The 24,687-nt window shown below is 41.5% G+C and overlaps 1 long non-coding RNA gene across 1 annotated transcript; it reads left to right on the forward strand.

Annotated features, from left to right (window-relative positions):
• Positions 1-336: 336 nt before the first annotated feature.
• On the forward strand, positions 337-22,797 carry LOC144141358 (uncharacterized). Its single transcript, XR_013316548.1, has 4 exons — positions 337-515; positions 8,946-9,094; positions 17,964-18,028; positions 22,708-22,797. It is a non-coding gene; the product is annotated as an uncharacterized LOC144141358 (long non-coding RNA).
• The last annotated feature ends 1,890 nt before the right edge of the window (positions 22,798-24,687 follow it).

The raw sequence follows: 24,687 nt of genomic DNA on the forward strand, positions 1-24,687 counted from the left end.
GCTCTCTTCTGTGGTTCCGTGTAAGACATTTTTGCAGCATCGCCTTGCGCACGATTTGAGCATAAGAAAAGGTTTCTAGTTAAACCATGATTTAATTTTGGGAAAACATCTGGAAGCTTGGTAGATATAGCATCAATCTTGCAATAAAAAGAATTGTTTTGAAATAAACGTATATATGATTTTTTGATGACAAAGAACCCCCTAAGACAATGTAGGCTTCCACAATCGCTCGCATTCGTTTAGAGCATTGTCTCGAGGTATGTCTCAAAATGTATTGTTTTCATTTTGCATTATATATATGTTTTTATATTAAAACGTGGCAGAATTGTAGGGTAACATCCACGCTGTCAGTTTGGGCCCAAAATCCCTTCAACACGCGATTAAAAAGTAACCCGAAACGAATACCTCTTATTATGAACTCTGCCGTCCAAATCACCCTGCTTGCTACTTTACTAGCTCTTTGCTATGCGAAGAAGAACATATTCGGGTGCCATCGGGAAGTTTCCATTCAAGAAGTAGGTAGAATTTTTTGGTTCAATTCATTTGTTGACATTTTTGTTTAATGAAAAAAAAAATTAATACTATGACACTAAAATATCCTACTGAAAAATTATTCTTGTTTCCGGGTTTTATATTTTCTAATGCAGCTTTCTCAAAACGTCTTGCAACCGCACTGTCGCCATCTTTATTAAAATAATAAAAAAAATAATATATTCTGGGTAATATCAAAAGCGAGCGCGATAATATATACAGTAAATCTGCGGGAAAAAAATCTCGCAATCAAGCGCCAAAAAAAGAGACACCATTGGTTAGTGCCGTCTAATAATCGTACTTTTATCTACGTATTTATTGCTGGTAGGCAATCTATCAATATTCATTTTCCTCATTTTCAAGAAGGGAATGGCCTTCGTATGTTGTACAGAAATTCTTTTTTATTTATTTGCAACAAGCAAAAGTGCAAAACGTCTCTTTTTATACTGAAGCTTCCAGCCTAAAAGAGGTTATTTATTTGAGCAGAGCCAAGTAGCTGCATATTCGTTGCGGTGGTGGCCCCTTCGAGAATTGATATAAATAAGTGGCCAATTATTCACAAAAAAGCGGGAGTTTGCCCTGCAATATTTTTTTATTTGCCAAAAATAGAGAACCACTCTCTACGTCTATGCTAACTTTTATAATAACATGAAGTGTAACACAAGTAATGATCAATCAAGAAAGCTCGTAAGGAAAAAGTAGGAGAGCGACTGTAAAGTGTTGGATAAAATACCTCACAACTTTCTTTAGAAGCGGCGAAGATTTTTCAATTTCAAATGAAGAAAGCCTGATAAAAAGAGAAATATGGCACAGATGATAAAAGAACGGGAATCTGGTAGTAGTTTGCAAACTGTTATATGTCACTTGGCCTACCCACTGCACTTTTTTAACCATATTTATATATATATATATATATATATATATATATATATATATATATATATATATATATATATATATATATATATATGCCAAAGGGAGCTTAAGAGGGTTCAAAGCTGGTCGACCACTCTGGACATGTCGTAGACACTCGAGTCACGACCCGGGGGTTAAAAAGAAGGTCCCCTTCACCCCGATTAGTCCGAATGGCGCTGGCTACCACCCCCAAGCACAGGAAACAAACATACCTAACATAAATACCCCAGAAAGTGAATGGGAAAATCGCCCCGCCGGTAGTGTAGTGGTTATCGCACCAGACCGGTATTCTGGAGGTCGTGGGTTCGGATCCCACCTGGCGGGCATTTTTTCTTCACTTTCTTTCTTTCTTTCCAAATTCTTAATCTGTTTCAATGATCTACCACATCCTCCCCTTTGCTTTCCGAGGTTTTCTCGACTGCCAACCCTTATTTCTGTGTTATATATATATATATATATATATATATTGTGAGCGTGAAATTGGCAACGGGAAGCGACCAATATCTTTTTTATGCTTCGATGTCGTTTCAACATTGTGCGCGTTCACGATCATATCATTTTATCTTCCTTCTCGACGGTTGATCATCATCTCTGCTGCTGGAACGGTTGCTGTCCTTTTGTGTCCGTTCCCGGCGCTCGCGAATAAAGCCGACCTCAAGCGTTCCCGTCGACTCCTTTAAGCGGTGGAGGGTGCTTTTGATCCCGCCGTCTACCTCTCGTGGTTGCACCACTGGACCTCTGATCAGGTCGGCGGTTACTAATGCCCACCAGGCCACCAGTGGCCGCTCACGAGAGCGGCCACTCGGGCAGCAACGCTGCGGCCCTGGTCCAGCCTCACATCATAATCACCAGCTGTCAGCGTGGTCCTCCGTCTTTCTCGGGCCTCCGGGGTGAAGATGTGGAAGATTGGCTGGATCAATTCAACCGGGTAGGTGCTTTCAACCGATGAGTCAATACATTCAGTGGAGGAATGTCGCGGTTCCCCTGGATGAAGTGGCGAAGACCTTGTTTCTGAACGAGCCCAACATCCCCGATTGGACCACTTTGTAGAAGAGCTACGTAAAATTTTCGGCACGTCAACTCATTCGGTTGCAGCCAAAAAGAAACTCGCGGCCCGGGTGCAGCAACCCTACGAGACATACTCTTCGTACATCGAAGATGTCATCGCGCTTTGCCGACGAGCTGACAATGACATGTCGGAAACTGACAAAGTACATCCCGTCATGAAGGGAACCTCCTCTGTCGCCTTTAATGCTCCGGCGGTACAGAACCCTACCACTTTTTCTGACGTACGCTCGATCTGTCAGCGCCTGGACCGCCTGCAGTCCAATCGCATTCAACAAGATTGTTTGCCCACCTGCTCCTTTTCGGATTCAGAGCTCCGTATTTTCATTCAGACTATCATCCGTGAGGACCTACAGCAGCGGGACGGAACCTGCCTCCAGAGCGCCCCCGCGCACACTCGTGGCCTGCGTGACTTGATCAAGCAGGAGCTGGCATGTATGACCGCCGTTCAGCAGCCAGGTCGTCCTGCTTCGCTACATGCCCAGCCCTACACTCAAGCTGTTAAAAGACAAACCCTGCCTATGGAGCCAATCGCTGCACCGAATGATCACGGCCCCTTGACCGCTATTTCGGCACCTGTACCTTCACCACCTTCCTTTCCTGCGTTGCGAGCAACCCGGCCAACGAGTGAACGACCAGCGTGCTACTACTGCGGCATACGTGGACACATTTCTGCTTTTTACCGGTGATGTCCGAGCGGTGAGGTTACGCACCATACGAACGCGACACCTACTTCGGCTACGCCCCTTGTTAACGCGTCTACTCGCCACCTCCGTTCCAACGTTTTCCTCCTCGGGATGCTACCAACTTCCCTCCTGACTCGCGCCTGGCTAGACTTCGCTCTCCTTCGCCCTACCGTCACTCTACATCGCCCTTGCGCTCGGCATCTCACGTTGGTGAAAACCGTGCGGAAAACTAGATGCGGCAGTTTGTGGGGGTGAAACTGCGTCGCCAACGAACAGTGCAAGTCTCCCCTTCCGGCCATAGAATACGTTGACTGGTACAGTTGAGGGAATTATGGTTGAATCACTTGTAGACACTGGCGCCAGCATATCATATTTAATGAAAGTTTGTGCTCTAGACTACGCAAATTGAAAATTTCGTACTCTGGTCCAGCTTTACGTGGTGCGAACGCTGCTATGCTTCAACCCTCAGGACATTGTTCAGCGCGTGTGATCATCAACGGTATTCGTCATCACATTCAGTTTGTGATACCCTATCCATGCCCTCATCAGATCATTTTGGGATGGAACTTTTTGCGACCCGCATCTGCTGTTATCTTCTATGGAAAGCCGATGATTGACATAACCGAAATGGACCTTGCTAATGTCGCTGAAGATTCAGAGCTCCGCTTGACGTGTACTTTCGACTTTGCCCTGTCTCCTTGCGAACAAACCGTAATCTCCGTAGCTTCAGACGACATTGTTGACGGCGATTTGAGAATTGCACCAAGCGGAAATTTCTTCGTTAGAGGACTGCTAATAACCCAGTGCCGTATCTGTTTTTCAAATGGGTCCGCCTTACTCGCCGCAGTCAATAGTACAACCCAGACCATGTTGGTACCTCAAAACGCCACTATTGCTTTCGTTCCCCGTTATGACGCTACACATGTTCTTCCTCTCAGCTATTTATCAAATACGAATAATTCATCGGATTCTAAATTTCAGCAGTTATCAACCCTGACCTTACCACAGCGGAAACTGGAGAACTGTTGACCCTGCTGGCCCAATACAAGACAATATTTGACTCTCACACCTCTTTTCTGGGGCAGACTTCAGCGGCCACCCATAGGATTTAAATGGATGGTTCCTGCATTTCGCACAATTTTGGTACCGCGTTTCGCACAAAGAGCGAAAAATTATTCAAGAAAACGTCGACGACATTCTGAAGAGAAACATTGTTCATCCTTCTGCGAGTACCTGGTCATCACACGTGGTGCTTGTTCAAAAGAAAGACGGCTCCGTGAGATTTTATGTGGATTATCGGCCACTCAAGAAAATCACGCGCAAAAATGTGTACACGGTGCCTCGGATCTACGATGCTTTAGACACCATGCAATCCGCAGAATATTTGTGTAGTCTTGATCTTTAATCCGGGTACTGGCAGATCCCCAAGAAGGAGGCCGATAAAGAGAAAACCGCTTTCGCAACACCCGATTGACTCTACGAATTTAATGTCATGCCGTGTTGTCTTTGCAACGCTCCGGCCACCTTCGAGCGTATAACAGACAATGTTCTTCGTGGATTGAAATGGAAAACTTGCATGTGCTACCTTGACGACATTGTTATCTTTTCGTCCACATTTAGAGAGCACCTCCAGTGCCTTGATAAAGTTTCAACGTGCCTCAGTAATGCCGGCCTGCAGCTCAACGCAAACAAATGTCACTTCGCAAGTAAATCTATCAAAGTGTTGGGACATGTTGTTAGCAAAGATAGAATTCGTCCTGATCCCGGCAAAATTACGGCCCTCAATAGTTTTCCCCAACCTCTCCGTCAGAAAGAGCTGCGCAGTTTCCTGGGGTTGGCGTCGTACGTCCATTGTTTCATTCTCAACTTTTCTACAATTGCTTCACCGATTCACAAACTCCTCACTGCCAATTCATCATTTGACTGGTCGTAAGATTGTTAGACAGCGTTTACAACACTGAAGCAGGCCCTCACTTCTCCTGTACTCAGCCATTTTGATGAGAACGCCCCAACAATACTCCATCCAGACGCCAGTGGCCATGGTATCGGGGCTGTGCTCTTGCAATGCACTGCTTCTTCTATGAAAAAAATATTTGCGTATGTCCGTCGCACTTAGACGCAAGCCCAAAAAAACTATACCATTTCCGAGCAGGAGTGCCTCGCTGTCGTTTATCTATTCAAAAGTTCTGGCAATACTTGTACAGACGTCATTCCACTGCTGTAAACGACCACCACGCACTCTGCTGGTTGTCGTCCATCAAAAACTTAACCGGACGCCTTGGCCGCTGGATACTTCGCCTACAGGAGTACAACTTTGCAGTGACATAAAAGATCGCCAAGAAACACGCTGATGCCGACGCTCTTTCACGTTGTCCACTGTCGTCCACGGAAAACAGTTGCTTAGCGTCTGCTCAGCAAAAAGCAGCTACTCATATTGCCGTCGCAGAACATGTCAGCCCGGAACTGCCATCTGATCTCGTCTGTCTTCAGCGTTGCGATGCGTACTGCCGCAACCGTATTGACCTTTTGGATGGTTCAGCTCGACCACGCAACAGTCGCTCACGCCCCCAACTTAAAACAATTTACACTTTTCAATGGTCGTGGCCTTTACTACTACAATTACCACCCCACTGGCGACAAGAAAGAACCCGTAGTTCCCCGTTGTCTCGTCATACATTTTGAAAAGTTTTCACGACGACGCTACGGCTGGTCACCATGCCTTCCAGAAGACATACGACCGCATTAAAAGCCGTTGTTTTTGGCCCGGCCTCTCAACCAGCGTCGCCAAGTATGTTGCGTCGTGTGAACTATGCCGACGCCGCAAACTGCTGCCGGCCATCGGTGGGTTGTCAGAGCAGTGGTCCACTTGACCCGTTATGGCGATACTGCTGCTATTTCCTTAGGCTGCGCTTCAGAAGTTGCAGACTTCTTTTTTCGAGCCATTTTCCTGCGCCACGGTCCGCCTCAAGTTATTCTTAGTGACCGTGGAACGAATGTTCCTTTCCTCGCTACTTTCCGAAGTGCTTCGAGCCGCTGACACCGCTCATAAAACTACATCTAGCTACCACCCGAAAACAAATGGCCTGACGGAGCGCTTCCATCGGACTCTTTCGGAGATGCATTTCTTCTTCATTGGACCTGACCAGACCAATTAGGACACAGTTTTACCATTTTTTACCTACGCCTACAATACCGCTGTGCAACAAACCACCGGATTCTTGCCATTTATCCTCGTCTAAGGCCATTCCGCTACTTCTGTACTTGACGCGTCTTTTCTCTCCGCACCTATCGCGCCAACAGCAAACCTTCCCGACCAGACTTCTTCCCTTGGCACACAGATAACACAGACTGGCGCAGGTGAGCGGTAAAAGCAAAACATAAATAAACAAACCCAATGCATGGTTGGCAGCAATATGTACATACATCATGTTTTCTTATGAAGGTTCGCTAAAGTTCGAAGCTTCCCGACCAGACTTGCTTTTACCGAACCTTAGCGAACCTTCATAAGAAAACGTTATGCATGTACATATTGCTGCCAACCATGCATTGGGTTTGTTTAATTATGTTTTGCTTTTACCGCCCACCTGCGCCGGTCTGTGTTATCTGTGTGCCAAGGGAAGAACGTGTTCCATTCTATATTTCCACGCCGCACGTGTTATCTCTTTCTCTTTTGATGGGGAGAGCGTTTCCAACTTACGTCAACAGCCTAGAATATTCTTCTTTGATCTGAAATGTTCCGGATGTATCTCGACGGTTCGAGAAACACTCGCACCGAAAGATAAAAGCGTGCAGAAAAGACGGCACAATATTCGACTCGCCCACGCTCGCCTGTGCACGTCACTTGATTGACGGCTGCTTAGCCGCCTGTGTATACTTTGAGTTGTTAGTGGAGCACATGTTCGCTCCAATACACGTGTTTTTCTCGAAGAGAATTCCGTCGTCTTTGGCCTCGTGACAATATTAAGAAGTCGTAGCACTGCATTAGGTCTCTTGGACGCGATTCAGGAAGCTGGACGCTCTTAAATCAGTGCGTCCGTATTTGTAGCCGTATTGTAACAGGAAAAGCTTGCTACAAAGGCTACTGTTTGCGTGGAATTTCACATAGCTTCTCTAAATATAACAACCGCTTGTAAATGGGCAAGGCGAAAGGCATGTGCGCACGCATGAAGTGCATAGTACTTGCAAGAAGGGAGACTTGAAGAAGTGTATTCTCGGGTACGTTTTTTTGCACATCCGTAATGTTAGTTTTTCCTTTGCAAAGAGCATCAAAAAAGACTATATAAACGGTAGCCTGCGGCTAAAAACTCGAGTTACAAATGTGCTTCGGCATTCTTAGTGTTCATAGAATTTATAAATACATGGTCTCCGGGAAAAATCTTTTCATCAGGAGAAAACGCATAAAAAGGTCTTGAGATATTTTAAAGGATCCTTCAGAATACCCGAGCTGTGCGGCCATTCCCGCATAGCAAAGCTCAAATAATGTGTATGGTAAGTCTTCTACTTACTAGATGGTAAGTATCTACGCCGTGTGTGTTGTATGTAAGTTTTCTCAACCGCTAAGATCTCCAAATTTACTTCTGTAAATTTCCTCGCTAGAATAAACTGGGGCTATTCGAAAGAGTGACAAAATGGTGGTGGCTATATTTGCTTATTGGGTAACAACTTTTGCTTACTGTCAACCCCGCATTCACAGAATATAAACGTAGAACAAGCTGCATATAAGATGACATTTTGTGCAGGGGTTAACTGCATGTAGTGGGTCATTTCCTATATCAGAAATGGGGCGAACGATTTCACATCAACTGTTTTACCGCACAGTGTTATTGTGATGAAGTAAAAACAAAATCATTGATTCCAAAATTTACACACTGGGATCATTTTAAAATGTGGCACGATTATGTATTTCCAATGACATCCAGCCATTACTATTTCCCATAAAAATTGGGCGTTAACAACCATGGAGTGTTTCCGCGCTGTTTCTTATCAGCGAATCTATACGATAACACAATTCAATGGTGCAAAAACACTCAAGGCAGCGTGAATATTGAGACTTATGCGCAGTGGCAAAAATGTCACAGTGTTAGGTTGACAGTTCTACTGAAATACCTATCCTGAAGATACTCACCATGTCGTAGTAACCCTGAAGCGCCGGCACGCAAATTGTGTCGGCCTTTTTCCGCATGCTGCACCTTTACTATATCTTCATTTAGCTGACTATTCGCCGCAGCCTCAACATACACCCAGGCGAGAATGAAGTGGCTGCTTTGCGTGTGTGCATCAATGCATGTGAACGACGTCAGTGTTTGATAGTGACACTACTGATATAACAAAACACTCGGCAAACTTTACAGGGAGTAAGAGTGTAGAAAACAAGATGCACACACGTGAAAGTGCTGCTCTGACGTTTCTTTACCACCACAGGGTTCCTGAATATTGCCTGCTGCGTCACTCAGCTGTGCTTTTTGTGCATGCTGTTTAGTGTAAGTGATAAATACACCCGAGCATTATTTAAATACATCTTTACAACAGCCAGGGAACGAACAAGTGTAATCAGCCATTGATGAATCACGTTGTGCAGTCCTTGCTTTCAATATACATAGTAATTATGCCACCATAAAAAATTGCCAATAATAAACAAAAATTGGTAAGTGGAGATGAAAAAATGCAAAGTAGCGAATCAATATTGCCAGCGGCAACATTTTAGTTTTTATTCATGGCATTTGTGTAAAGTTTTCTCTATTACTTCAGTTTATGACGGCCCATTCAAGAATCTGGTTTTATGCTACGTCAAGATCGTCTGGTCAATCAACGTGCATTCGCGACAATGTGCACAATGCTACAGAAAAAGGCATCGCCTTTCTGCGGACGTATGTCAATCGGACGGTATACGAGCAGGAGTAAGTACAAAATGACGATACAGGTGAAAGCCTTGTGTTACTTGTGTATCAGTCGAGTTGAGAAAACACTAATTCGCACCTACGCGCGTATGTCCTAAAAGTGCTGTGCCCGGAAAAGAAAATTACAGCAATATAATGTAGGTATGTGAATGGAACCGACGCATCTACTGTAGGAACAAAATGCATTACCACACCGCAAGATCAACACTATTTCAACTGCTGAGCTAGAGTTGGGCAATTGTGTGCAACACGGCGCTAGATTTCTCGATCATTACCTATTGTGTAAATACCTAAATTTTACAAAAACTTTTATTGATGTCTCAAGGTGACTTTTCTGAATAAAAAGGCTTGCCTATAAGGAAAAAAAATACAGTAGATGAATAAGTAAATTTGTGCAATGAAACTGAACGAAAGTGTAACAAAGTTCGTCCGAGCGTTTTACAATAATTCCAACCCGACTAAATTATCATTTTGCAGACGAAATTTTTTAATATTGCAATAAAACAGGTAATTTACCCAAGCATCAGGAATGATTTACGTAGTAAGTGCATAAGAGGAATCGCTGAAGAACTGGGACAACTAAGCCATACTTCCAGAGAGACTATCCTAATTATTCCAACTTTATGGGTAAATGGGCAAACTCTGTGGTATTAGGCTAAATAACTACATTTAAAAAATGTTGACGCAGCAAGTAATTTTGTAATTTGTGTGGATGACTAAGTAAAAGCGTAGGTACACGTAGTCAGGCCCACTAAAAAAACAATAACAGTGATGCGTGTGGACTAAAAATAACAGCGCAAATATGTGTACTTAACCGCCAGAGCAGCTGCGCGCCCTGACCGCTGGACTCTACCGCTGGCCTTACCAAGCGGTCAGGCCAGCGGTACACCTTAAGGTGCCAAGAATCCCTCGAGACAGACCGGCGCTTTCGGAACTTGACCCTGGTAACAGTCAACACTTAAACCTTGTCTAGCGACGGACGCTTAGCTATTCTACTGGAGGAACTCTCGGACAATATATGGGATATCATCGGGTTAGGCGAAATAAAAATACAATATGGCCTTATGGAGCTGACTTGGGGGCCTATTTTGTGCTTCAGAGGACGCCAACAGAATAAATGGCCTGGGGTTGCATTCTTCGTCTATGGAGAAATAGCAGGAACGTGGAAGTATTCTTCAATATTAACGAAATGGCCGCAGCAGCTGTGATCAAGATAAACAAGCGATACCGGGTTAAAATAGTACCGGCCTATGCGCTAATCACTAGCTGCAATGAAGTAGCCGTAGATATTTTCGGCGAATACGCAGAATCAGCTATGAAGAACAGTTAACTATAGGAAATGGTAGCCTTTAACGCAAATTGGGTAAGAAGCAAAATGGGGAAGGGTCAGTAGGGAAATTTGGAATTTACATTCGCAACAGCGAGGAGACATTCGTGGGATTAACGTATAGAAAGAACCTGCGGGTGTTGAGTGGTTTTTTCTACAAAACGATAGCTTGGGAAATGTATCTGGAAAGGTTCTGATTTAAAAAAAATAAAGAAATCCATAATTGTTTATGGAAAGTCAGGTATTCAGCAGGACGTGGAGGTAGTAGGTAAGGCTTGGAGCAGCAATAATAGAACAGGCACATGCAAAGTAAGGCCTCATCTCAATAGAAGAAGAAAACTCTTGAAAAGTAAGAAACTCGGAATGTAGTCAGTCAAAGGCAGGCCGGAGGAGATAAAAATAACTCTTAAAAACACCTTCTTGCTTCTTAACGAGAACGAGGACAAAATGGATGGGCTAAACAACAGCCCAACCATGGCAATCGCAGAATCTGCATAAGATGTGGGTGAAGTCGCATGTAGCAAACAAACTGGAAAACAAAAAAAGGAGGACGTAATTGCAATATATGACAACACGAGAGGGTCAAGTGCGCCGGACCAATTTGAGTTGGCAGTGATGTTTAACTTGATTAGTAGAATTAAAACAAACGAGATTCGTGCAAACAGCACGGCCGTGGCCTAAAAAAAACCCTGAAATTAGAAGATTTCACGAAACTACGAGAAAGCTGGCCATCGGAATAGACAGAATGTACGGAACCAGAAACGAGGAGGGTAACATTAGGCACACCATGAGCTAGATAAAAAGGTAGCCGACTGTACACCACCACATTGTTTGCCAGCGATGGTAAACCAGGGAAAATTACTGATAGGTCAAACTTAATTCGCAAGGCCCACTTTTTGTAAAAAAGAAATGAGGAAAGGCCCGAAATAGCGTTATAGCGTAACATGGCTTCCCGACTACTCAGGGAGCAGCTGGAACTAAGAAAAGGTAGTGAACCAAGGATGATACCCGTGTTGTAAATCAAATGATTGAAAAATCCACATAGTGCCCTAAACATCTGTACGTGGCATTTATTAAGTATGAGAAAGCTTTTGATTCCTCAATCACCGCATACCAGGAAATCGAGGAGACGTTCATAAGACTTCTAAGAAACGTATATTTGGAATTCACCGGCAAGATTACGCTTCACAAGCAAAGCGATACATTCCCCATCCGAAAGAGATTACGTCAGGGAGACACTATCTCAACAAAACTGTTCACAGCTTGTATGCACGGGGGTATTCAGAAAGCTTGACTGGGAACACATAGAAGTGAGGATAAATGAAGAATACTGATATAATCTGAGGTTTGCCAACGAAGTAGTCTTGCTGATGAAGATGGCAGAACACCCGCAAACATTTCTTCGGGAACTACAACCAGAAAGTAAAGCCATTGGGCTAAAAATAAATATCGATAAATATAAGGTAATCAGAAACATGCATGCTGAAAGCGTGCTCTCCTTCTTAAAAAAGAAACGCTTGAAGACGTAAAAGAGAACATCTACCTCGGACAGATGTTTAAGGCAGCTCAGAACCAGCATAGAGAATTGCGGCGAAAAATAGGTGTGGGCTAGGGACTACGCGGCATGCACTTCCAATAAAGAAAACTAAGCTACCTGTATCACTCCAAAGACGAATAAGAAACCAGTTCATATTGCCGGTGATTACACACAGAGCTGGAAGTTTCCACCTTTATAAATAGGAAATCAAACTTATATCAGCTGAAAGGGCCATGAAACTAATAACGATAGGAGTAGCACGTAGAGACAGGTAAAGGATTCTTGGATCCTGGAACAAACTCGTGTAGAAGTTATCTTTGTGCAAGTAAAGAAAAAGAAATGGAATCGGGTTGATCGCCAAGAGAGAATTACCTGCAACCTATGGAATGTTAGGTTAATATATTAGATACAAGACATCGGGGCAAAATAAGAAGGCCAATAACACGATGGAGGAAGGAAATAGAAAGATTCGGTGGGCAACACGACAAGACTGCCGCAGGACAGGAGTGGCTGGGAACCAATGTGACAAGCTTTTGCTCTGAAGCTTTTACTCAAGCAGGCTATTGATGATGTTGAAATTAATAAAAAAGAATCAATATATCAATACATTAGTATGAGAGAGGTACGATGCCATTTGTATTCCTGTGCAGTTTTTACGATGTGTATATTTTATTTCTTTCAAGTAATGAGCTCGTATAGAGGGTTTTTCTTCATACAGTTTAAAAAACAGAAAAATTTTGCCGAGCCCTAAAATGTGTATTGTACTTGGAGAAGGGAGTAGTGCTGCGTTCGTGTGCAAAAAATATTGTTGTTTCTAGGATCTTGAAAAAAAAAGCCGCCTGAAAACTTCTCTAGAACAGTTTTAAACTTCAAAATATATTCTAAACATCAAGCTTATTACTGAGATCTTAAAGTTCCCGAGTTAGGTACGCGCGGTCGTTTCAACGTCAAAAAATACAGCCCTATTGCTCCCTTATAAACCCGCTTGGTAAAGTTCTTTAGCCAATAAAATTATTCACAACCGTGACGTTAATCTAAAGGCGACGCACAAAGATTTGCAGAAGCTATGTTATCTTCATATACAGAACATCGGAATTGTTGATAAAGGTTCCTGCATTGCTCTCAATATTTTGAACGACATTTTCTTTTATCAATTTTTCAAGGATTGGACCAAAACCGTGGAGTAGACAGCGCTCTCAGTAGGCCATGGCTCTAATTTTTTTAGGTACATTTCTTGGCCCTGCAGAAATGGTCCGAGACATTTCACCTGATGTCACAAGGACAGAAAGTGTGAAAGGTCTCGTTAATAAATAAACATCGTTTTAGATATTTTGTTGCCTGCAATATACTGGAAATAAGAAAAAAATATTTGTTTATTGACTAATGAGGGGTTTAATTCTCTGAAACAACATAGGATATGAAGCACGTCGTCGTGTAGGCTTCCGGGGTAATTTGGTCCACCTGGGGACCGTTAAGATGCGCCTAAATCGCGAAGAAACGGAAGTTTTTGCTTTTTGTGTGTATCAGAAAAGCGGCTGCAAAAGAATGAACATTTATAAAGAAGAAACGGAAGTTACCGACCCAGGTATTTCAGGAAGAATTTAATGGCAAGAGATTTGGTCCGTAGAGTTATTTTCGAGTACATTTTGAACAAGGAACCTATTACCGTAGCAGAGACCAATTCATGAAGTCTACGTAAGCAACATATATTCAGAAATATCGGAGGTACGTGTATAAGGCAAAACAAAAAAAACCGATGCCCAGTTCGGATGCAAGGGAAGGAACAGCACACATTCTAACAAAGGACGACAGAGTAACACACCCCAAGCGCTGTTACTCTGTCACTGTTACTCTGTCGTCCTTTGTTAGAATGTGCGCTGTTCCTTCCCTTGCATCTGAAAACCACCAACTAGCCCAACATGCCACCCAGTTCGGAGCACGGGTTTAGATTTCCTGGACTTCATGGCGCTCACAATAGAACTCAAACAAACCACTTGCAATGTAGGTGGTTGGAACTATTGGTTACTTAGGCAATAACAGACTACTGCGAAGTAGTATTAGCACTATTTCTTAAATGCAAATTTAGATAATGCTACGGCCAATCGTACAAATTTATTGTCCACTTCATTACAAAAAGCCATACCTTCCCCAGCAAACAAAAAGAACTATATATATATATATATATATATATATATATATATATATATATATATATATATATATATATATATTCATATATATATATATATATATATACAGTACGAGCAATAAAGAAGTCGAAACGTAAAAGTGCCGGATGAGTTTTTTACAGAAAGAGAAACAATGATTTTAAGAACAAACTTATAAAGGTAGTGATTTTTACTCAGCCCCCAAGTTATAAACTTAACCTCATGTTTTTACATTCTACAGTTGTCTTGAAGCAGCTGTTTTTAGGCGCGTTACTCCTGTCTCAATGGGCACCATGGCTCAATAAGAACAAAAACGCATCACCATCGGTAGCTTATTTACTGCCTAAGAGTGTGATTCTGAATGTTCATATGTATAAAGCTTACAGTGTTCATAGAAGGAAAATGCATGTAGAAAACACCATCATCACATAGTAGCCGTTACTACTGTAATAAAATCAAAAGAATAACCTGACCGTAAATATCGGAAATTCGGTTTGTAAAAACATCACCCGGAAATGTTCAACAAAATATCGATATCTTTTATTACAACGTCTATAGAGACAGGTATAACGAAGTGGTGGAGACAAAAAATGTACGTGTAAACAAACTATTCTTGCCCAAATAATTCTGCTTGTACTCAATTTTACCCTACGTAATTAAACAAAAAAGCCATTTTGGCCAATCCTCTAACGGCAGCATAGAATAAAACTGCAGGAGCTGTAGGAATGCTGACACTGGATATTTGTCCGCATGCCGACAAAAATAACAATTCTGCGAAAAATAAAAATGAAAGATCCTTTTCTTTTAGAGCAGCAAGAACGGCATAAAAATAGTTCTTTTTTTGTTTTCAAGAAGGCTTTTTCGGCAGAAATATCTTACCCGAGGGGGGAAACAGAAATATTGCGACATTTCCACCCACTTCGCTGAAATTATTTTCGAAAGAGAACTGTCTTCTGCCGCCCTGTCTACACTCTCATCCCACTTTTATATCTTCTATTCCCGTAACGCTTCTCCTAAGATGAACACGGTGGAGGTCGACTGACGTCAATGCAGTTTTACTCGTCGTGCGGTTCTGTGGCTAAGGTGTTGGTCTGGAAGCCCAAGGACGCAGTATTGATTCCTGGCTCCGGCGGCCGCTTTTCGCATTTAGGCGACAAGCAAGAACGCCTATGTTTCTAGATTTCAGCGCGCGTTAAAATCCTGAGGTGGCTATAAATATTCTAGAGCAATCTACTACAGCGCGCCCTATTGCGCAGATTTCTCTTGGCACGGTACATCACATAACAGTCAACCAATGCAAAGTTTCCGCTTTCCACTGCGCATCCTACACAATGGAACATCTGGGTACTTTCGGAGTTTAAATGTAGTCACGGCAAAATTTTTTTGTATTTTAAAGTCGAGGTAAACTGCATAGTACCAGTTTCTTCTCATGCTCTGCCTATTATAAGGCTAATGCTTTTTTTCCAGGAATTTTCAAGAGTATAAATTTTGAAACTGGCTTAGCCGTTGTAAATTATTTGCTCGTAAGAACATTTGGTTTGAGAATCATTTTATTCTTTTTATATTGGCAGAATTATCTCCTTTAAAGTAGAGGTAAACTGCATAGTACCAGTCTCTTTTGACGCTCTGCCTAATATATGGCTAACGCTTTTTTTTCCTCAGAAACTTTCACGAGTATAAATTTTGATACTGGCTTATCCATTGTAAATGATTTGCTCGTAAGAACCTTTGTTGGTTTCCGAATCATTTTATCATTTTTATATTGGCAGAATTGAGGTACGGACCCACACACAAACCGAAATACTATAAAATGCGAGTTTAAGACGTCCAAAACCAGATACGTTCTTCAAATATATTGTGAGGGTAATTTAATAATATATCTATTATGCAAAATTTAAGTACACACTAATACCGCTATTGTGCGAAATTGTACATTAAAGTTGAACAAATATTCAATACATCAAAATAGAAATGCAATACTATATCTGAATAACGTGCCGGAGCACTTCTTTACTCTTTTTGGAACACCTGAGACCACACATCTGCACAAGATAGGTATACCGTGACAATCAAAGAATGTGGGAACTACCATTAATCCCCCGTCATAACAATATAAAACCATCCTTGGACAGTGTACAGCAAGAACGTCACCGACGTACCCACAGAAGAACAAGAAGATATAGCCTTTGGAGGGACAAGTAAAGAATAACTGACAACCAAAGTATCATCAGCGTAGGAAAGCGGCTACTGATACCAAAAACTTCAAACTGACGAAGATCGTTTATTCAGTCGAGGAATAAAATGAACTAAGTGATCATACTTGTACTTGCTTCACTGCAAATGGTGGCGAAAGAAGCTAAATCTCAGCGGTCTGCGGCCCTTTCCACGTGACACCTCCAATATGCTCTGTCACCCTACACGCACTTCCCCTACACTCTCTTTTCTCGCCAGAAAAATTGAATAGAGGATTGCTCAATGCAAAAGAATTTCCCGTTTGCAGCGCTAGCGCCATCTGCTGGGACAGCACGCACCTTTACCGCTTTCGTACATCAGGAGTCTGAGCTGTGTTCTTTTTGCGCTTGCGGTTATTCCGCAAAAGATGGAGCATGAAGGCATTATTTTGAAGTAATATTTTTTTCACATGCTCTCGTAAAAACCAAGGCAACGTGTATATTCAGCAAAAGAAGCGTGGGTCCCAAGGTTCTGGCATTTTGCCTCACATGCACCTCCGTTTTATTTGCGCTAACTATTGGGGCCAATTATGATGCAAGCAACTCGGAAGCAACTGGCTTCATTATTTTGAAACGTTCGGTCCATAAACACACTTTTTTGGTTAACTGTTTTCTGATGTGGCCCGAAGGTGAAATTGAGCATCACACAGATGCCAAGGCAGGCGGTTAGGTACTTGCGATTCGCCTTGAATGTTACTCAGGTTCCCGAGGTTAAATATTTTAGATATGATGGACTTACGCAAACAGCATTGGTTGTTTCATGCGCCTGGCCTTTATATGCTGCTTTTTTAAAATCTTTTTCTACTTATGGCTAGGAAACTCAATGGGCCTACCAAGAGACAGAGAGGCAAACGCAGGGGCCCAAACTTTCGCCTTTATTTAGAACAACAAAAACTCTAGTCCTAAAAATCGGAATTTAAATGAAGGCTAGGGCACAACTCCTCAACGACGGCTAAAGGCACATAGGAGAAGCTTTCGTTGTGCAGGATATCAAATCAAAAACGTGAAGACAAAGACGATGATTATAAAATACTTTTAGTAGCCACTGATAAACTTTGATACCAACTATATAATTGCACTCTTCCCACAAAGTATATTGACAATGTCAAATATATAAAAAAAAACATTTTGCTCAAGAAAAAAACTTTGTCGAAGAAAATATTTGCGCTGTGTTCTCTTCATAGGAATCTTACAAGAACTAGTCGCCCCTATAGCCCTGTTTTAAATAAAGTTTATTTGTGCTAAGTAATTTTTAATTATGTACAAAATCGTAAAAAGACTGCTTAGTTTTTACGGATAGTGCTTAGAAAATATTAATAGTAACCGCCCTAATGGTAAGTGTATCACTAGAAAAAAACCAGCCAAGGGTTTGAAGTATCTATCTTAAAAACGTAAACTTTTCAGTGAATAGTAAACATAATTTATATTATTCTGTTTCCTTTGTTCTTTAAACGTTTACGTCATCCCAAATCTAAAATAACGTTATTTTATCAGATGTAGTTATCATATTTGTTTTAGCAGAAGTAGGAGGTGCCAGTTGGTAAGTTTTAAATGCCAGCTTTTCTGTTTATCTCGATTAGTGACTTTAATCATTCTAACGTTGCAGCTTCTACGTGATTCAAATGTATGGCCGCTCCGTGAATAGAACCACCATGATTGTGAGAAAAATGTGTGAGTGCCTTTTTACTTCTTAGAAAGATATTTTTGATCATGTTAGCCAAAGTATATTCAAATAAAGATAGGCGGTAGATATTGAAGGAAAATTAGTTACCCATTTCCTAAAATCCTGGGGGCTGAAACTTAGAAAAAATATTGTTATTTACCACGCCGTAGGACAGTAGTATGTATTTGATTGATATAAATTAAACAATGTAAAATACATAAAATCATATTTATTGCACGCCGAAAATCTTTGTTACCCATTCGAACGACTTTCAAAAACACCCACTAATGGCACAAAAATGATGTCAGGCAATTTAAATTAGGTTTCGCAATAACGGTGTACATTGATTTGGTTTTTCGCACGTTAACCTCTCCTTCCGCAAGCGAACAATATTACGCAAACACCATTTTACCACGTTAGAATAAAATGCTTATAAATAGCTCGTCCCTGTACAAAACAAAAAAAAAACTACATAATAGCACTGATGCAGTGCTATGACTTTCTATCAGTGCATAAATGCGGAGAAGCTTATTTTCAACGCAAGGAATTTATTACTCCTAAGCTTGCGTACTTCTTAACGGCCGCTTACACTCGCGGACAAGCCTAACATGAATAAGTTTCCAAGAAAGTTCCCATAAAAATTATGCGCTTTAAATATTATTAAAGAAACGCCATAAGTTAAACCTCGAAATGCGACAGGGAAATCAGGTACCTTACTTTTGTTGCTGCACTTACGTCTGCCCCTACCAAAACAGTCATTCTTGATATCCGTAATTTCGAATTTATTAGGTGCACACATGTTTAGGAGCCATTTGTTTCTTGGTGAAATGCACAATACCAAACTTTTCTTACGCTTTTTGAAGCTATTCAATGTGTAATATTTATTTCGTAAACGAAGTAAACTTAATCCACGTGAAAAAACAGAATGCGCTTTAAAATGTACCCAAATATACGAGAAAATATTAGTATTGAGATATTTACCTGATGGGGGTTTTATTTGTTGGTGTATTCATCATTTTGTGCGCTTGTGAAGGCTGTTCCTAAGCACCGTAAATCATCTCACCTCATTCCACTTTGCCTTTGTTTTTTCTTTCAGTGAAGCCTGAAAACACAAAAGTTATTACAATGAGCTTTTTGTGAGCATCCTAACGAAAACGTTATCAAGCCCTTCTTTTAGAACGCGTTGTAATTGTTATTCAGAGGAAGAATTGGTGGCTTGGAATACGCGTAGTTATAAAGTACGTTTAGGTTTTTATGGTTATCTAGAGTAGAAGACTAGCCCAATATTACCGCGTTAACATCAAACTTTTTCAGAAGCCCCATGAAGTTCGTCTAAAGAGTAAAGCTATGGTGGTATGTCGTGTCCTTGGTGCACGGGCTGGTATGACAAGGTGCTAAATAACCATACATCTCCCACGAAAAATGGGAAAGCCAAGAAAATCTCAGCTAGCAGAGTCACAGCCGAACTTCCGACGCATAAAAGCGCCCTTCTGGACAAATTCGCGGCTTTAACCAGTGAGAACAATAACACAGTGGACATTATAAATGAAAACATGATAGAGGTAATCAGAGTGAGTAGTAGCCCTACGATAACGAGCCGGTAGCAACGAAGCTGGCAAACAGCCGTCGAACACTATGGAACCTATTTGAAAACAAAGCCACATGCAACTTTCAAGAAGGCTGGATAAAAATCAACTGTTTGACCTGTTATATTTATATTCATATACGAAAATCAAATTCCGCAAGTTAGGACAACCTCGGAATATTTGAGGAAAAGGTGAAATGTGGAGGAAGCCTAAATAAAATTAAGCAGCTCGTGATTATTAAAAAAAAGAAAAGATGTATGCAGACAGAAATCAACAGGGTATCGTTATGACTACTAGAATTATGATAAACTAAAAACCGAAATGATACTAGGCAAGTCAATACCATTACAACGTTAGCTGATGGCCTGCAAGAGTAGCTAGCGAGGCTCCTATACAAATAAACCTGGAGTAGGGAATGCACTCGAGCAAGTGAAAAGTAGGAACGCTGGAGCAAGGACCGCAGAACAATTCATAACCAATATAATCGGGTACATGTTTCACCAAAAAAGTTGCGTAACACAATTTTCACATTTCCTGAAAAAATAAACAGTGCACACAGGCTACCAAAACACTGTCGTAATTATCGTCTACCAAAAGGAGGTGTCAAGGCGGGATAAAGGGACAAACAAAAAAAAAACGATTATGCCTGTCTTGATAGATTACAGTGCAGAGAATTTAACCAGACGATTCTCGCGACTAGCAGTTGTATAAAAGTCAGCCAAAGCCAGAAATATGCAAATGGGTGCTGAGACCCCGTACACTTTTGGGCACTGCGTTTTGTGACATAACAAACGTCTTAAGCTGCGGGAGATTATTGCAGAACCATCTATAAATATTTCCCGAGCATAAACAGTTGTAACGGGGCTGAGCACGTTGAATAAATACAGATCAAAACACAGAATACAATTTTTATTCATTGCGAGACAAGCTGCTTTCTTTTCGCTTCAGAGTCGGCAGCCACGTTTTCAGTTTCATTTTCCAAAAGATGTGCTGTACATTAGTGTACCATTAGTTAACTAATATACGACAATGAACGCCTGAGTTTCGTCAAGCAATGACCCCTGCACGAAGCGACAAAAGGAACAATAAGTTTAAGCCACTCGCCTGAGCTCGTAAACTTCCGTTCTCCGCCCGCAGGTACGGCTATCCGTTAATCGCGGACACTCCCCGTTCGAAGTTTATCGCCCGTGAAAGGTAAACGGGCGATTACCCTGTGTTTTTCCGTTCACTGCAAGCCGCTGTTCGTAATCCGTAAGGATCGCATTACTCTACACTCGGGCCCAGGTAGCCGGGTAGGACTACTGCAACGTAATGTTCGAAGGCCGTATTACGTGACCGGCGGGTAATACAAGGATCGTACAAAAAGACATCTTTATTTTCAGCTTACCGAGTTCTACTGCTTGAAACGGATACCGAGGTAGCATCTGATCGCATCTCACTGACAAAATGTTTATCACGCCAGAAAGTGGCCAGCACGGGAGCTGGCTAAAGTGGAGTCGGAGAAGCTCGGGTGCCATACCCGTTTCAATTATCATATCCCACGTGTATGATCTCGGGCAGTGGTTGGTGCGGTGTTTTGCCATGGGCCTCGCTGACAGGTCGAAAAGCATTTCTCCTGCCCTTGGTGACAATTCATAAAGTCCAACCAACCCCTTGGGCAAGAGAAACGTTGTTGGCACCGGCCATGGCTTGCGCAGGCAAAACCTACCGTTGTCAACCTGTCAACGCCTTCAACGCACGCATGCGTCGCTCCTAGGTTGTGATGTAGAGGCTGCGCCGCAAAAAACGTAGGTATAAATGAGAGAGTGCACTGGCAGCTTTATTTACAGAATACTCATCACATAACGCATCGTTTCTCTTCCAATCAAAGTAGAGAGCAAAAGAATCTATGATGCTTCAGTTGAGACAATGTTTTATTCATCCTTTAGTGTCCCTTTAAAAACTAGAGACGCATGAGCCCACTATTGCGACGAGGTGTAGAAACGGATACTCATCCAAATATCACATCCACATATGAAATATTAGAAACTTTTAATGGACTTAGGACAAATAAAGTTTGGGGTGAACTGACAATGTTTAAAGAGATCAACCGAGCGACTACCGAGAGTTTGGACTAAACGTAGGGGTTGAGCGATGACAGGATAGAAGAAAGAAACTTCAAAGCCAAAAATATTCTTGGACAGCGCCGGGCCGACGTGGTTGGGAGTCAATAGGTGAAGCCTTTTACCTCAATTGGTATAAATGGCGTGATTATATATATGCTGATGATGTTAAAAATAAATTACAGGTAATTTGTTTTTTTTGTTCAAAGAATAAATTCTCTCGCACATTTGTTTTTTTTTTGTTCTTCGCAAAAATGTATACTACAATTTTAGTAAATAAAAAAGGATTAGGCATTCGTAACAGAAGTATTTTTTTTCTGAAGTGGTACGATGGTCATATTGCCGAAAAGAAGTATAAACACCGAAATATTACCCTTGCCAGTTGTAACTATAAATATTACAACTGGTCGAAATATCAAGTGTTCAAAAATAAATACTTGTCCTTGAAGAAGAAAACGACACGTCAAATATTGCCTGGAACAAGTACGTCAAAAACGAATCAACTCGCTTTCTGCGCATCACTATATTAAATTAAAACGAGCATCACTTAAAAAACAATCCTACTCCAAACAATCATGTGTCCGTAAAACCGCGTTTTAGTAAATGTACCTAAACCAAATGTCTTCAAAAATGCTGGAAGCAGCTATATTGGGTATTGCAGAAGTAATGCGTAGACTTTTGCTGCGAAAGTTCACGCTTGCAACTCAATGAAGGCTACATTTGTACTGCAGTAGACATAAGTAGGATGTTTGTTATGATGAAGATTCCTAGGCAATTGAGGATAGAAGTTGTAGCGTATGATACGTCGTGTTGTGAGTGCACAATTTTAAATTTGGAATGTGGCAAGTTCGAGTCACTTCGCAGCAATTTCGTTTATTGAAAACACTACAAAGGTCCTTCAGGCTGCAGCTGGTCAAGGGCAATCTAAGTTTGAAACGTTGCTGCTGGTCGGTACGATACATGTTAGATTTTCTAATGCACATATTCCTCACCTTCAAGCTGGTTTACAAGAAGACATTAGTGAAGAACGGATGATATACGCAAACCACAAGAAGACCTGCGCAGTGTTTTATGTCAAGTCAATCAAAGGCAAGTATACGCATATAAAATGTTACTTTTTTACATTCGATTGAAAAATCACGAATACAATATGTAGCAACACTACCAACTTCTTACATCGAGGGGTGCGTTAGAAGGAGGCAGCTCTAACTATGCATCGCTTTCAACGAGTCGGAGTGACCTAGTTATCTCTTTCACCAAAATTAATAACACATTTTGACATTATTATCCTGCAGCCTAGTTAGCATATTAAGGGCAAAAAGAAAAAAAAGGTATGACTATGGCGTGAATTCCTTAAAACCGCACGCTTTAAAGTGAACAAAAGTGACGTACAAAGCCCAATTTATTCACTTTAGTGAATGCCCTAAATGTAAAAACCAGCTTGCATAGGGTCCGTTTACAACACTTGTATGCTTCCATAATAACAACCTAGGTGACTAGATTTCAGAGTTGGTACTATTTGTTAGAAGTCAACAATAACAACCATATTAGGAGACATATCTTACGTTGGCCCAAGGATGTCGACTAGAAAGCCAATGGTACGAACAAAATATACGGAATACAGTGTGAAAGCCGTACGCTAGCTCAAACGCTTGAAAACTCATTCGCCAAGTTATCTGCCATGATTACCAGAAAAAATTTGCGTCTTTGCTACACTTAAATCTGTAGTTAGCATACATACGGGGAACTACTAAAGCCTATAAAGAACCACTCGTTAGGGGCGGAAGAGAACAAGTCCGTAATTTCCACAAACCCTAAGCACCTGGTGCTTCAAACGCCTTTCGTGTTGAGGTTCTATATAAAGTTTATTTAGATTAAGGTGACAAAAGCACAAGCGTGTTTTTTTTGCCTAGAAATCCGTACAAGATACCAAGCCCATTAAAAGTTCTCTGCCGGATCATATAACAATCATATCTTGCAGTGTTGTGAGTTTTGGAAAAAAACGTCCCTGACGTTACGAGTGAGACCGGATATTGGTCTCAAATATGCAGATTACCAAAATTTTACGAACAACTACTTTTGGCCTTGTTAAATGCCTCGTGAAAACATTAAAAAGTTTAGCAGATACTTCGAAATTTCAGGTTTTAAAACAATTTCTGGATACACACTCTGAGTTAGTTGGTCACAAACCTGATCAGGCTTTCTAATACAAAAAATGTGGAAACTTTTTTGCAGTGTTTTATATCGCAATTTAGGTCCGAAAAATTTGTATCTCCTGAAAACAGGTCAGGTTCAAGTCAAGTTCGAACTAGCCAGTTTGACGTGCTGCCACACTTTCGATCACGATATTCTTTTTTTTTTTACTTATGGTGAAACGTAAATAATTCCTAGGTGGTAGTACAATACTGCAGAAAGGTTAAACACAAAGCATATACTGCAACAGCAGAGAAATGTAACATTAAAATAGCTTCAGGCGCAGTGTCTATTCTTCCATTTCAGCAGATATTACTTTTCAAGCGGCCACCAAAAACAATGTAACGTGAGAGGTCGCGACCCCTAAGTGTCCGTGAAGTTTTATAGTCAATACCAGAAGTAAAAGGACAAGAGCAATACGTTGCCAAAATCCGTTGTAGATATTTTGCGTGTCCTAGTAGAACGTATACGGCATTGTGTTTATTCTTGGGAGATGAAGCATCCCCCCATATCTAGTTCTAAGGCAAGTACGAAATGTGCACGCTGCCCTGGCACATCACTTCCCTGCCAATCTATTTGTATATTTCAGCAGCTGCACCTCTAGGTAAATAGTTAAAGTTAGTGGCTGTTTGTACTAATGCTACAGCAATGTTTACAGCGCGAGTTTGCCCGAGTGAGTAAAGCTGTAGACTGGGCTAGTTCGTAATTCATAGTGAACAAATGTAGCGCAGCAGAAACGCAAGGGACGGAAAGAATACACACGGACGAGCGCGCACCCGTGTGTAT

Source organism: Haemaphysalis longicornis, unplaced genomic scaffold (assembly GCF_048455015.1).
Source record: "Haemaphysalis longicornis isolate Haplotype H1 unplaced genomic scaffold, Haemaphysalis longicornis Haplotype H1 scaffold_6, whole genome shotgun sequence".
NCBI classification, from domain to species: Eukaryota; Metazoa; Arthropoda; class Arachnida; order Ixodida; family Ixodidae; genus Haemaphysalis; species Haemaphysalis longicornis.